Source organism: Pistacia vera, unplaced genomic scaffold (genome assembly GCF_008641045.1).
Source record: "Pistacia vera cultivar Batoury unplaced genomic scaffold, PisVer_v2 Contig160, whole genome shotgun sequence".
NCBI classification, from domain to species: Eukaryota; Viridiplantae; Streptophyta; class Magnoliopsida; order Sapindales; family Anacardiaceae; genus Pistacia; species Pistacia vera.
This window is the reverse complement of record NW_022195685.1, coordinates 1,231,192-1,237,191: the sequence shown is the minus strand read 5'-3', so window position 1 is coordinate 1,237,191 and position 6,000 is coordinate 1,231,192.

Here is a 6,000-nt window from a genome sequence, read left to right as displayed (position 1 = left end):
GGTTGTTGTTGATGGCCAGATTTGCTATAGATCTGGTCTTTTTCAGTCATATCTGTGGTGGATCTAACTGGAAAATGCCATAGTGGCGCACAGACCGACGCACGTCTGGCCAGATTTGGTCGGGTCGGGCGCAATGAAACAAGATTCCGACCAGATTCCGATGGTGGTGGTCGGAATCTAGCAATTGTGGAGGGTGAGGGTGTTTTTATCAATTTATAAACTTTTTATTATTGGGGTGTTTAGCTAAATTAACAAACATAAGGGGGTTTTTTGTTAATTTTTAAATCCTACCTCGTAATAATAATCCAACTCAACTTAACAAAATATTTCAAAATACTACTCAAAATAATAAAAAAAAACACACCCGTTATTCATGTACTACATCACTCATATATAAGTTGATTTAAAAAATACTGAGTCATGCATACCCACCGGTAAGAGGTAATTGATGCAGAATGATTTATTGGATCAAAACCATATTTTGATTTGATAGTAGTTGAAGGTCCCACGTGCCGAAAAAAAATTGAAAACAGACAAACTTGAACTGTGTGAATATATTTCTCATTTATCATAAATATAACTTGTAATTACTAAAAACCAACCAGCATCTTCATCCACCATTGAAGAAATACATGGTGCAGAATTATTCATTGGATCAAAAACCAGATTCTGATTGATAGTAGTTGAGATTCTACACTGCTGTAAATGAGAAACATCGACAAACAAGCATTAGTCCGCTGCGAATCGGATTCATGTACTACTACATCCATATATAAGTTGATTTAAAAATACTATTGAGTCGTGCATACTCACCATTGAAGAGGTAACTGATGCAAGATGATTTATTGGATCAAAAAACATATTTTGATCTCATAGTAGTTGAGGTCCCACCTATCGAAAAAAAAAAAAAAAAAAAAAAAAAAAACTAGACAGAATTTGTGTTTAAGTAGAATTGTTTTCTTTTAGGAAAACAATTGGAAATAGGATTATAATGTATTAGGAATTAAAATATAATTTCATTAGGAATGAGATTTGAGTTCTATTAGGATTGTATCCCATGTATTACATATAAAAAGCGGTTAAGTCCTAGAGTTAGAAAACAAAATTGAATAGAAGGGAAAGCCACAATTAGAGAGTGAGAGCCACCAAATAGCGTTTAGCGAGTGAGCCAATTTATGAGGCTTGTGAGAGATTATTGTAATTTCTTTCTTCTTTTCATAGTGAAATTCCGCAACGGTAAAGTGGACATAGCTCTCATACGGAGAGTGAACCACTATAAATCTTGTGTTTGTGTGTGTATGTGTGATTATTTTGTGTCATTTGTTACATTATTTTTCGCTTTCAGGGATTTAGGTTTTGCTAGTATTCAATTAACTCCTCCAACAATATATATATATATATATATATATAAGAACAGCCAGCATGTTCATCCTCACCAATGAAGAAGTACATCGTGCAGAACGATTCATGGGATCAAAAACCATATTGTAATTTGATAGTAATTGAGGTCCCACCTGTTGAAGTAAAAATTATAAACAAAACAGCATTAGTTTGTTGAATATATTTTCATGCACAGTAATAAGTTAACACTGAAAACAACCAGCATATTCATCCTCACCATCAAGAATCCAAATTTCGATGTGGTAGTAGCTGAGGGTGAATTAAAAATATACAAACAAGCATTAGATTTATATGTGACAATAGTTCACGTACCTATACAGTATGTTCATACTAAGCCAAATTATCCTACCATTGAAGAAGGATTTGGTACAAAATGATTTTGGGATCAAATTCCATATCGCCATTTGATAGTAGTTGAGGTTGTACCTAAAGTAAAGAATATATATAGACCAACAAGTATTACTTGTGTGAGTACGGTTTTTTATGACAGAAGGCATAAGTTGATACTAAGAGCAACCATAAGCCATGCGCATCCTTACCATTGAAGATGTAATTGGTGCAAAAGGATCATGAAACAAATTGTGATTGATTTGGTAGCCCTGGTTCTACTTCCTGAAGTAAGAATAGATCAAACAAGCGTGTAATATTAATTGTGAGAATATAATTTGTTCATGAAGCATTAATAAGGTTATGCATGCACCCTCACCATTGAAGAAGTATTATCTGCAAATCATAATTTTCGTATCAAAGAAATTTGATTTGATAGTATTCGAGGTTAATTCTTCCTGTAGTAAGCATCATGGACAACAAGCATTGATAGCGAGAATAAGTTTATCATGCACCACATGTATAAGTGATACTAAAAAACATAAGACAAGTGATCTTCCTTACCAGGTAGAAGTATTGTTGCAAAATAATTCCGTATCAGAAACCACACTATGATTTGATTGTAACTCAGATTCCACCTGAAGTAAGAATTATAGAGAAACAAGAATTAATTGTTTGAACAGAAGATATCTATTTGTATGAGGAACTACCCATAAGATGCTTTTTTCTCACTTCCAAGAACTCATTGCCCAAGCAGTGAATCGACGGTTGCTGAGAGGATATCTGTGTGGATCCATTGGCGGACTGGCCATGCAAAAAAAGAGTGTGGACTATAGCCAATTACAGTCATTGATTGCATCAAATCTTGATAATGGCAGAGGTTCCACCTGAGGAATCACTCGTGAAGAAGCACTAAGCATTAGTTCGAAATATGTTCCTAAAGCAACATGATTTCAAATATTAGCCTTCATGTGACTTGATATCAAAGAGCGATTTATCTGGAGTAAGAATTGCAAATAGAGAAGCATTGACATTTAGACAAATATACTATAAACAATTTCACAGTAAATGCTTATCCTCACAAACTATAGTAGTTAGGCTCTGCTTGAAGTTATAACATACAACATTCGTAGGAGTTGAGGTTCTACCTGTAGCCAAGCCCAGAAAAAATCATGCAAATGAAATGTGAAAAGCCCTGTATAACACAAAAAATAAAATAAAATAACGGGTTTATCACCTAACTACCTGGATTTCTAACAACATAATATATTGGAATTTGAATCGAGATTGATATATGTATCTACTTACCTAGTAAATCTAGGGCTTTAAACTTGCAGATATATAGTGAAAACTCTAGAAACACAGTAAGAATTAGGTTTGTGGATTTGAAGGAAAGAATTTGCTCTGCAAAGGGAAAAAGCATCACTTTTGATATACATAAACCGTGTGAAAGTGAAAGGGTTATTCTCTGTCCTTGTAATGGTTGGCAAGGTAATTAACATTGTATTTAATAAAGATAAATCGTGAAAAGTAACAGCTAACTAAAGAGATAAAGTGACTCCCACCATCTGTCATTCCCACTTCCTTCTGTCTACTTCCATGGCAAGTAGTCTAAAATTTCAAACCTTCATTAATGCATCCGGCTCCCCTTCTCAGAGAAGTAGTTTGCTTTTGTAGTTTTGCTGTTTTACTGATCTCCTTTGTATATTTTTTCAAGTTGATACTGATCTTAAAACTGATGTATTTTAATAAATCGGGAAAAGTAACAGCTTACTAAAAGAGTAAAGTGACCCATTGTCAGTCCTACTTTCTTCTGTCTACTCCGTGCAAGTAGTCTAAAATTTCAAACCATTCATTAATTTATCCGGCTCCCTTCTCGGAGAAGTAGTCTGTGCTTTTTAAGTTTGCTCTGTTTTTATGATCTTTTCTCCTTTGTATATTTGTTTCCAAGTTGAAAATGATCTTAAAACTGTGTATTTAATGTTCAAAGTGGAATTGAGAGCTCAAGTTATGCGATTATCATGTTTTTACATTAAGATGATCATAAAAACTTCTTGGCAAGGTGTATAGGTTGATAATAAGTTTAAGATTATCATTGGGTTTAAGGTTCTATCCAATCTTAATGAAATTCTCACTCACAGCTTTATCAGATTGCAGAGTAAGGTTTTATGTTATAGATTGGCTCTTGGAACAAAATAATAACAATCTTGACAGAAGCTATTTGAGAGTAAAAAAAAATTAAATTCTAAGAGCAACATTCATGGAGAAAATAGATGGAAATTCTAAGACAAATTCCATAATGGTTTTGTACATGGACAGATGAATAGCATTCCCGGAAACAAGCTCCCAGTATCCAGAACTTGGCCATAATATTACATAGAAATACAAACTGACGAGTGTAAAAAGCTCACAAAAAAGATGCAACCATTACTCTCAACAAGTACATATCTCGGAATACAGTAATACATTCTTACAATGAATAAACCGCAGCCATACTATTCCCCTACGGAATTTCAATGTGGTTTACAGTCCACATGCTATTGCCGATGAAGCAGACAACAAAATCCTTATACAAAAAACAAAATGATCAAAGGTTAAAACGTATATAAAATGAGGTGTAAAAATTACGCAGCCTTTCAGTAATTTCAATTATATAGAACATATAGCTCAAACAATGATCAGACAAGTAAAAAAGAGGAAATTTAATGATATGCCTTCCATGTTTCGAATTGAGAATATAACTTGAAAAGGTTTTTGATTTATTTGGGTTTAAAATCTGATGTGGCACACTTAAGCGTAATAAGCAGCAAAAAGGGTTAGGGTGAAAAGATTTAAACATTTTGGGTTAAAGTATAATAAAAGGAAGTTGGTTAAAATTTGAGAGGCAAAACACATTCCTCTCAGTTTCTCTTTTCAAAACACGATTCAACACCTTCCTCTCTCTCGTTTTTTCTTCCAATTTTCTGCCATTTCCAATTTCTTTACTCTTTGCATTTTTGCATTCCTGGCATTCCTGGTTAAGTACAATGGCTGAGATCCTAAAAGAAACAAAAAAAAACCCATCCACTCCCCAAATTGTTGGCACCACTGGATCTACCAAAAATGGAGAAGAAGAGGTTACAGTGGAACAACTTCCGATGACTGAAGTTGCTCTACGGCAGAGGATACCCTGCGGTAGAGGAGACATCACTGACAGAAGACATCTTGCTGGTAGAAGAAGGGAAGACAAGATTTTAAATTGAAAATGAAGAGGAGGACGCCAACACAAATTCCAGCGAGGAGGTAGAGAAGAAGGAAGAACAGGTAATAATCTATATATTTATGTGCTTGTGGTGCCAATTTAGGGATATTTCGTTGGTGTTGTTGTTTAAAGTCATTATTGCATATTGTCGAGCAGTTAGAGAGCATTGGGAGAGCGGGTGTTTGGCTTCTAGAGGAACAGAGAAGCAAAAGGAGGCCCTAGGGAGGTTGTTATGGCAAGTTGGATGACTTTTGTTGGTAAAGAGAGCAAAATAGGGGGGCTGGGGCTTGCCCTGCATTATAGGGTTGTCCACGCGCAGCTAGCCCTACAGGGCTTGCCCTTCATCGTCTCTCTCTGGACATTATACTAGCAAGAAACAAGAATTTGTCAAGCAAACAAGAGTACATTTTCTTCCTCTTATTTTAGTCATTTGTTAACATTTTTGGTTGATTGTGCAAGGCCTAGTAGAAGTACATAATTCAATTTTCCAAGGTAGATTATTGCATGTAATGCCAGCAAGAAAACAGAACCTGTCAAGCAAACAAGAGTTGGTTGCATACTCTTTCCAAGCCTCATGGTTCATGTCTTTTTTGTCTATTATGATGAGGAATTTGACATTGCTTTTTTACAGGTCTGGCGATTTGTTTATTATGGTTCAAAAACTCTGAAGCAACGAAGGGAGGAAGAAAGAAGGCATCTGAAGCTAGTGGAGATACAAAAGCATGGAATAGATTTGGCTGTGTTTTTTGAGCAGTAGAAAGTGTATTTGTTAGAAAGGGTTGGCAGGATCTATTGAATCTTTAGAGTAGGGACTGAAAGTGGATTTAGTTGAGACAAAATGCATGTTTTGGTAGGTTGTTATTTTGGGAACTGCTGGAACTATCACTTTCTAGATTTCTTTATTGTATTTGCTTCTTGTTAATCAATTAATTTCTTCAGTTTTTTTCTTAATTGATTGTTTGGTGAGTGAGGATCTTGGTTGACAAATTTTTAGGCTGTTGTTTTATCAGTTTTTCTCATGTTGAACACTT